We start from the raw sequence: 10,085 nt of genomic DNA, 5'->3' as shown, positions 1-10,085 counted from the left end.
AGGAGCACAAGTTATTGGCCTCTTAGTAAGTGTGGGAAGGTCCTCGCCGGACACTCCCACACATACTGGGAACCTTCGTCGATTGGCGAGCATGGGAGGAGCGGGGGTGTTTGCACCTCCATCGGAGCTTCTCTCCTGCAGCACGTATACGGACATGGCACACTTGTCCCAGGCCATGCCCTTTGGGTGGGCTTAGACATTGAGGGATCCCGCGTTGGTATCCTCAATGTCTACGCCCCGACTGATTTGCGGCGGAGAGCAGCTTTCTGGAGTACCTTGACTGGGCTGATCCCAGAGATGGACCCGTGGATCGTAGGAGGAGACTTCAACAACATTGAGGCTTTAGGGGACCAGCAGGGGCGGGGCCCTGACTTCGCTGGCATCGCTTTAGCGGAGCAGTCGGAGTGGGAATCCTTTCTTTTCGCGGTAGGAGGGAGGGACAGTTGGAGAGAGCCTTCCTTCTACAGATGGCCAGGGAGCCTAGATTTCTCTTGGGGTTACAGGAGAGAGGGCGGCAGACTTCTGGAACGCCTGGATCGCTTCTACGTCAGTGATTGGGCGATAGGCAGAGGTGGCACTTCAGGAGTGGTTCCTATGCTTTACGCCTTTTGCAAGAGAAGCGCCACCTTGTTTTTAGCATAAGAGTACTTAAATTGAAGTGTCAGCCAAGGCCAAGGAAGGCTTCTGACGTCACTTCCGCCCTCCCTATTTCTTTGAGTATTTGTGCATCTACTTCTTCAGCCTCGAAAATGTGGCATCCGCCATCTCGAATCGGCTTTACTTTGAGGTAAACTTTCATTGCTCCAACGATGTCATCAGACGTAGCGTTATTGATTTCTACCCCCTCATCTGTATATGACTTTAATAGATTTTCGTTAGCCTTTTGGAGCGCAGTAGAATAGATTGCTCTCACCTTAGAAGATGCAATGTATGTGAATTCCCGCAGTAGCCTCAGGTAATTGTGATTTCTGGCACGTTTGATGGCAGCATCTAGGCAAATTCGAAAAGCTTCGTAAAATTCCCTGCGAGCCTTCTTCCCTGCTGTCTGCATCGCCATTTCTCTTAAAGCCATGTCCAGATGGTCGTTGAGACTCCAGGCGATCTGTTTCAGCAGGCTTACGATCGCTATTTCGCATGTGCAAAGAACTTGGTCATAAAGAGAGCTGTTCCTGTTTTCCAAAAGAAGAAGTCTCGGCTGCATGGTGTGTAACTCAGTCTTCGCTGCCTCCAGCTCTGTCGTCGCCTTCTTCAGCTCTGTCGTCGCCTTCTTCACGTCCTTCTGCAATTCTTCCAATGTTTGCTCATTTTTCTGAAGACGCCGGATTGCCGGCCCTTCATCCAAAGGCGCTTCGAGCATGAGAAACGTTTTCCCAAGAGGGGGGGAAGTTTCGACTTCTGCACTCGCGAGAGGAGCCTTTCCGCAGTCGAATACTGGAGTTGCTTTCGGCTGGCGACGCTTGGCCTCGCGAATCGCATCGCGGTTCGTGTCTAGAACTTTGCCAAAAGCTCGAAAAGCTCTCTTGGAAGTAGACATGACAGTTCTATCTTCTATCTTACACACCGACCTCACGACAGTGGACACAGAAATAGGGAGGGCGGAAGTGACATCAGAAGCCTTCCTTGGCCTTGGCTGACACTTCAATTTAAGTACTCTTATGCTAAAAACAAGGTGGCGCTTTTCTTGCTTTTTCCACTTGTGCTTTACGCCTTTTGCAAGAAAAGTGCCACCTTGTTTTTAGCATAAGAGTACTTAAATTGAAGTGTCAGCCAAGGCCAAGGAAGGCTTCTGACGTCATTTCCGCCCTCCCTATTTCTGTGTCCACTGTCGTGAGGTCGGTGTGAGAGCTGGAGGCAGCGAAGACTGAGTTGCACACCATGCAGCCGAGACTTCTTCTTTTGGAAAACAGGAACAGCTCTCTTTATGACCAAGTTCTTTGCACACGCGAAATAGCGATCATAAGCTTGCTGAAACAGATCGCCTGGAGTCTCAACGACCATCTGGACATGGCTTTAAGAGAAATGGCGATGCAGACTGTAGGGAAGAAGGCTCGCAAGGAATTTTACGAAACTTTTCGAATTTGCCGAGATGCTGCCATCAAACGTGCGAGAAATCACAATTACCTGAGGCTGTTGCGGGAATTCACATACACTGCATCTTCTAAGGTGAGAGCAATCTATTCTACTGCACTCCAAAAGGCTAACGAAAATCTATTAAAGTCATTTACAGATGAGGGGGTAGAAATCAATAATGCTACGTCTGATGACATCGTTGGAGCAATGAAAGTTTACCTCAAAGTAAAGCCGATTCGAGATGGCGGATGCCACATTGTCGAGGCTGAAGAAGTACATGCACAAATACTCAAAGAAGTAGTCGAGGATGTGGAACACGCAATAAAAACCAAATTGTTACTCAGCCATTTCGCTGGATGCGAGCAACTAGTGGCATTGGAAGTGCAAAAGAAGAGGCTCGAACTCGCAGGTGCTAATTCTGTTTTTGATCAACGAATTAAAGCGTCAGCTAGCACTTTTAAGAAATTTTCGAGCTAACGCGCTTACGAATTCCGCCTGCTGTGCAGAGTGAAGCGAGTTGGTGGCAGGAAAAGGCTTACGGTCTGACTGTGAGTTATGAGGATGGCTTACGGTCTGAGATCACTTGAGAAGAGGAGAAATCTTCCGGGCTTTTGGTATATTCATTGCTTCCACTCGTTTACGCACAAAGTTAATCATATTTTTCAGCTTCTATACACATACTCTTCAACAGCTACACTACTGATGTTCGGTACCAATTTGAAAGCCGGTTTGCAACCAGAACATTTAGCGTTACATAATGATTTACAGTAGCAAGGGTGTTATACCTATAATCTACGGTTTGGTTAACTTTCTTGCTAGTTTGTCGACCTTGCATAGATTTTGTTTACTTATAACTCTGTCGTGCATTGCAAAAATCTACGCTCTTCCAAAATTGATAATTTGCTTTGATACTGGTTCTTGTGCAAAAATGCTTTGTGCGATTTACGTTCTAAGATGAACAACCGATATATTGACTTGTCTTATCCGATCACTCTAACTATAGCATATGGTAGTCCCACTTATTGCTACAACATGCATCGTTCTGTTGTAGTCTTGGCCCTTGCTTTGCTCGATTGCTAGCCTATTTCTTGTAAGCTTCTTATATCTAGAAGTAGAGTTAAAGTATTAAGTTTTTTTACTTTCTTACAGTAAATGTTTTGGTTTAAGTACAATCCCTTTATAGTGGGTATAGCAAGCTCTAGGAAGGGGAGCTTGCTATGATCCCACTCCAAAGGTTTGACCATACAACATCTCGAAGTTAGTGACAAAATTCTCAAGTGAAACGGACCCCATCCAGCATGTAGAAAAATTTGAGCAAGTCTATAGCACCTTTGGTGAGGTTGATGACCTCACTAAGGTTGGTGCATTCAGACTCACATTGGAAGGAAAGGCCAGACGATGGTACCGAGTCTTAAGTCCAATTGAAATGGTCACTTTCATCAGCCTACACAAGGCATTCATTATAGGGTTTGCACCTAGTGGTCACAAGTGGAGCCCCATCACTCAGCTCTACACTATATCACAGGGAAGTGGTGAAAGCATGCAGGATTATAAAGCCAAGATTTGACATCTTAATTCCTGATGTGAAGAGCATGAGAGGTTAAACAATACACAACTGTTGCCAAGGTTTATCCTGGGTATTAGAAGTGTGAAGATGCATGACACCCTAATTGCCAACAACCCAACATCCTTGGAGTTGTGTTGCAAACTTGCCATACTCCTTAGTGATAACATGAAGGATGAAGAAGAACCAAACTCTCAGTTTCAGTAGCTTCTTCGGTGGTCTCAGTACCACTCAGTGCATCCAAGCTTAAGGATTCCAAAGAGGATAAGCTTCGAGTTGCTGGCATGACTATGGATTAGATTAGTAACTTGATCCAAAAATAGATTGCAGCACACATAGGTGGCCCTAGTGCCACTCCCAATGCACATCTATATCCAAGAAGACACCTCATTTGGTGTGGAGTATGCCGACAGAATCATACTACATCTGAGTGTCCCCATCTTTGAGCTCATCAATCTCTTTATTACGAGCACTGTAGGAGGTATGGAAGCCACGATACTTCACAATGTTGATATCCTTGAGGACCCAACCCCCACAATACCCACCATGATAGCAGCTGGCCTTACCAACTCCCCTAGTCCATATTGTGGCCCAGTAGGTAGGTCCACCCATCAATGCCCCTAGAGAAGGATTTAGGCCCTTTGACCTACCTCTCCCCCTACCAATTCTACCGCCATAGACACTAGCCCCAGGAACATCCCCTATAAACCAAGTGGTAATTGAAAAAATGTATGACGAGGAAGGGTACGTCAGTCCTTTGCACGATGATTACTCACAACTAGAAGATGACCCTATTGAGCCATGCTATTACATTCAGCAAGGAAGAGGGCCTATTCTTATCTTTCAAAGCACGGCTTTTCAGTCCAAAACTAGGGACATAAATAGCCTGACAAAATGTCCACCCTTACAATGCTTTAAATGTAGAGCCCCTCATAGGCAGTCAGAATGCCCCCTTAGAACCCAAGTAGGACCCATGCAATGCTAGCATTGCCAAGAAAACCATAGAATCGTAGACTATCCTAATAAACATCTTTTTGTTCCACCACCAACTCCAGTATTTACACCCAATTGTAACAACTGTGGTGTGGAGCCTCACCACTGAGAGAGGCTGGTTTTGAAGGCTGAAGTGAAGGAGAAGAAGCAAGGATTCGAGCGAGCAAGCAACGGGTAAGAAGCTCTCCCATTCTCCCCTATTTTTCTTGGATAGTGCCTGTGAAGGCACTCGAAGCAGGGTAGAGCAAAAATCTCAGATTGTAGTGAGATTTGGTGTGCAAGCAGAATGGTGTATATTCTACAGACATGCCCTATAGGGCTTGCCGTTGTGTTTTTGGCCATTGAGGCCGTTTCAGGCCCCGTTTTAGACCCGCAAGATTGCAGACAACAATTTCAGGGTATGCTGCAATTTCGATTGTGTTGACCAAAAGTGTGTGCACAGGTTACAGATTTCGAATCTGTAAGTTTTGAGGTGTTTGTCAGGAGGCAAACACAAAGTATATCTGCAAACAGGTTGCAGTTTGTATGTATTATTGAACAGTCAGTGAAAAAGGCTGTCTTGTGTATTACTGTGCACCTCTGGTAAAAGGCTGCAGAAGACTTGCTTGCTGTTTAGTATCAGATTTTGGCATAATGGCAGATAACAGTGGAAACCCCATCATTGAGAAGCTGGACAAAAATAACTACCCATCCTGGAAGTTCCGTGTGACCAACTTCCTTATTGGGAAAGGCCTCTATGAGTTTGTTTCAGGTGAAGAAAAGGAGCTGGAGCTGAGTGACCCTGTGACTGCAGATGAAGGCATGGAGTGGAATGCGAAAGACAAGAAGGTGATGTACTGGCTATCTGCAGTCATTGACAACACTATGCTGGGGCATATCAGAAATGCAGAAAGTTCACATGCAGCTTGGACCACGTTTGAAAATATGTTTTCTGTAAATACAAAAGCACGAAAGATTCAGCTCAAGCAAGAGCTGAATACCTTGAAGAAAGGAACCATGACTGTCAATGAGTATGTATTGAAAGTGACGAGCATCACAGATGCATTAGCAGCAATTGATGCAATGCCTGATGATGATGATTTGGTATCGTCTACCTTGGGTGGACTTTGTTAAGTCTTCTTTGACGGAGACCAACGTGTCGTGGGGATCTTCAACCTAGCCGCTTCTCACACTCAGCATCAATGCAGTGAGGAATGCATACGCATTGGACGTAGTGGCCGAGCCCTATGTGGATCTCAGAAAATTGGGGAACAAGTTAGAAGGGGCAGCCAATTATGAAAGTCACAAACAAAGAGGAGGGGTGAAGTTCGTGGACATCTCACCGCATCTCCAAAAGCAACATATTACAAATTGGGCGGATTACTTTTATCAGAAGTTGGACAAGGTGTGTGCTCAACACAACAACATAATTCAACATCCGATGTTGATGCCACTCTTGTGCCACCTGGCTGCATGGAAGCTCGACAAAAAGAACTTTGGCTTTGTGGATAGAAACAGGGCTGAACTGCAAGAGCTGGTGCCGCAGCCGGAGCAAAAGAAGCTAAAAACAGAGCCTGTTGCCCGCATGGCAACCAGGAGTCAAGGAAAAGAAGAGGCAGCACAACAAGAAGACGTAAGGAAACAACAAGAAGAAGAAGCCGCAGCGCAATGGAAGGAGATAACAGAGCAGCACCGACGGGATAAGGCAGCGGAGCAGAGGAAGAAAGAAAAGGAACAAGAGAAGGGAAAGGCCAAAGAACAAGAAGAAGAGGCAGTGTTACAAGACACCCCGGAGTTCGAGATCCCACAGCACCTGCCGACTCAACAAAAACTAGACACGACAAGGTTAAATAGCCTCTTGTTAGCATCCACCTTGATGCAAACAATGAGAGCTAGAGCCGAGGAGCAGAGTGAAGAAGACAATGCCTTCAAGGCATTGGAGGCAGTGGCTACTACATCGTCTAAAAACTACAAATACGATGCAACATACGAACAATACAAGGAAATGCACGCTGATGTGGCAGACAGAGAAAGGAACTTCTTAAAAACTCTTGTTCACTTCCAACAAATTGGACTGCAAATATTCGAAAGAAACCGGAGCCAGATGAAAAAACTAGAGTCGCAACTCAAGGATCAAAAGGAAGTGAACAGAGCTTTGGAAGTATCCATGGTAAACGAAAAGGCGAAAGACCTTGAGCAGGTGGAAGACCTTGAGCGACAGCTGCAAGAAACCCGACAGGCACACCAAAGGGAAAGAGAAGAACAGGAGCAAGCTCTGCAAGGTTACAATATGAAAAGGAAGAGCTCATAAGGGAAAAGGACAGAATAACACAAGAGCATCTCCAAGAGGCTTATCAAACCAACATGCACCTACATCAAAGATCAACGCAGTTGGAGGATGCCTTATAAGCGCAGCAAATCCACGAGCTGGAAGAAATTCCAAAAATTTTAGTCTCGCCAGACGACCAAATGTAGGCAGAGCATAGGCTAGTTGTGGCGGCTTCGTCAAATATCGTAAGTTTAGCTTTGGAACACCGAACGGTGGACCAGACGCTGACTTACTATTTTAATGCCATAGCAGCAACATCTGTACAATACTCTATCGACCTCACCCAACCCTTCCATCCTCTTTAGCTCACCACACTACTAGAAAAATATACATACTACACCCACCCTATTTTTGCCATGTCATTTTTCCGAGGAGATCTGTGCCTAGAAGATCAACTCGAGATCTACCAACACCCTCTTCACCCGATTGTATTAAATTTCCGTTCATGGTGCCAGTGCATACAAGAATCCACCGATTTTGCACCCTCTGAACCTATCATGGAGGTGTGGAAGCCAACTGACTTGCTGGCCTATCTAAGAAATTGTTCGCCAGATACGCTCTTATTAAAGCCTGTCTGACAACAAACATTTTAAAGACCACAAAATTTTGAAAATTCCAAGAATGGAATTTAGATCAGGAAGGGGGGCATGTTACGCAAGTAACATCTTCCATCTATTGTATTCCATTCACTATAGGCCGTGGGCCAAAAAGGGTTGATTAGAATGCAAAAAGGCTAAGGCCAAGTTTTAGGGTTAAACCTCCCTTCAAAAGGACTATGTATAAAAGCCAAGTTGGTTGACTTGGTCTTCATTCTTTCCATTGTGGAGAATTGGAATAGAGAACAGCTTCATTCACTCTTGTGTTGTGGTCTTGTTTTCCTTCCTTTTACTCTTGCTTGTTGCTACGCATACGATCAATTCCCTTTCACCACGCTCACGCTTCTCTACTCTATTCTTCTCATTCCCCTCCCCCTTACGATCACGTAGTAACTTGGATAGAATCCGAGGACGGTGTCGGTGACAACACCGCGCAGCCGCAAGTCAATTAGCTCCCACAAGGAAGTTGCTTGGAGGTTGAGCTCTCCAAAGCGGCTAGGTTGAAGATCCCCACGACACGTTGGTCTCCGTCAAAGAAGACTTAACAAAGTCCACCCAAGGTAGACGATACCAAATCATCATCATCAGGCATTGCATCAATTGCTGCTAATGCATCTGTGATGCTCCTCACTTTCATTGAACGGCATAGTTCATGTTCAGATTGCACGGAAACTTGAACCTCATCCTGCCGAGACCGCAGGCATCCAAGTGTGGAATTACTTCTGGATCCTATAAGGCTTGGTAACACTCTGAAGTATGATAAGTAATCTTGAACCTGGTAGTGGAGTTGAACATGTAGGTGGAGTGTACCACCATCCCTCCTAGCTGTTCCACCCACTCCTGCCCTAGTGGCGAGTGTGTAGTAATTGTGAATTCTTTCTCCAGGATTGGGCTGGAGGCACTAGTGTCTGAGTTGGCTTTTCGCTTCTACGGAATAGTGCTTGCCGTTGATGGCTCTCCGATGTCTTTAGGTGTTTTGTGCATGGCTTTTCCTTTTTTCTTCTGCCTCTCCAATGCTTCTTGGGTGGAGATTCGAAGAGCTTCTTCAATCTCTCTCGCCTCCTCATCGGCTGATTGCCCTGGAAGGTGGGAATGGGTTTCCAATTGTCCACTAGTAAAAACTTTTTCTTCCTCCTGTAGGGAGCTGAAGTGCCTTCAGATGATTTCTTCGGTATCAGAAGACATGATTAGGGGGATTGGTTACAGGTAGTTGTGAGGGTTGAGGGTAATTTTGGAGGCTTGGGGGTGCAGTGAAAATTTTGGCAGCATTGAAAGAAAGATGCATGTGTGTGTGTGTGGGAGTGCTCGCCTGCTCGACTGCTCGCCTGCGACCCTGTTCGCCTACTCGCCTGCGACCTTGTTCGCCTGTTCGCATGCGACTCCCTTTGCCTTCGAAGCTGCGACTCTACTCGCCTGTGAGCCTGCGACTCTGTTCGCCTGCGATTCCTGCGACTGTCCTCGCAAGCGTCTCCTTTCGATTCTGCTCGCCTGTGACACAACTGTCTGTGACCCTGCAATCTCGTCTCTCCCTCCTCCTACTCTGTGTGTGTATGTGTGTGTGTGTGTGTGTGTGTGTGTGTGTGTGTGTGTCGCTGCGATCTCTTTGGCATTCGAAGCTTCCTCTTCGACAACAGCTTTTTTTGTGGCGCGTTCTTTTGGCTGTTATTCCCTCAGGACAGTTTCTGGCACGCAGACATATATCCTCATCCACTTGCCATAGATGCTCTACTTCCAGGGAGACAATCATTCATATTTTCTGGAACTGTCCTTCTTCTCGTCAGTTTTTTCTTCCTATCATCCAGCTTATGCGGGCTAGATTTCCAAATATGAAATTTGGAAAGTTTTTCTGGCTATTTGGTCTTCATTTGCCCAGACCAGAATTCACTCTTTTCTTCTCATGGGTGCGCTACTGGGCTTTATGGACACTATGGAAAGTTCGCAACCATGGAGTTTTCGGTGATGCGGCTTTTTCTGCTTTTTCTTTCTTTCGGTACTCCCTGCATCAATCTTTCTTCGATTGCATGCAGGTTGACCAAATAGATCATGATGTATATTTGTCTTATATTGACATCTTCAGTTGATGTACTTTGAGACTATCTACTTTGGATAGTCATCTTGTAAATCTAATATACTTATGATTCCAAAAAAAAAAAGTGTGTCGCTGAGATCTTCGCACGCCATCCTCTCTCCCCGTGCAGTTTCGCCTTCCTTTTCAGGTTCAGTTCGCATCTGCAGATTTTCTAGAGTTCGAAGTCAGTTTCAGAATTCCAGTGTATAGAGCTTTTTTTGATTCGCATCAGCAGAAGTCAGTTTCAGTATTCCAGTAAATAGAGCTTCTTTTTGATTCGCATCAGCAGAAATTTTAAAGACTCCTGTATACAGCATACAGCTTTCATATAAAAAAAAAAGTTGTTTAGCAGTGTTGTACAGACTTTACTCTTGCAATTATGTCTGAGACTGTTGTGACCTATGCTCGCCGGGATAATGCTGCAGACAATAACAAGAGGCAGCATGCTGCAATTGAATCTGTCACCATGATTAAGCAAGATTCGTC

The 10,085-nt window shown here is 45.5% G+C and overlaps 1 long non-coding RNA gene across 1 annotated transcript; it reads left to right on the top strand.

The window, feature by feature from the left end:
- The first annotated feature begins 2,143 nt into the window (after positions 1 to 2,143).
- On the top strand, positions 2,144 to 2,863 carry LOC147612225 (uncharacterized). The gene is made up of 2 exons (XR_015263586.1): positions 2,144 to 2,479; positions 2,577 to 2,863. It is a non-coding gene; the product is annotated as an uncharacterized LOC147612225 (long non-coding RNA).
- Positions 2,864 to 10,085: the final 7,222 nt, after the last annotated feature.

The sequence above is a fragment of the Cibotium barometz genome, chromosome 46, assembly GCF_041138505.1.
Source record: "Cibotium barometz isolate CiBa-2024 chromosome 46, ASM4113850v1, whole genome shotgun sequence".
NCBI classification, from domain to species: Eukaryota; Viridiplantae; Streptophyta; class Polypodiopsida; order Cyatheales; family Cibotiaceae; genus Cibotium; species Cibotium barometz.
Note: the sequence above shows the minus strand (reverse complement) of the source record. Positions and strands in the feature narration are given on the sequence as shown.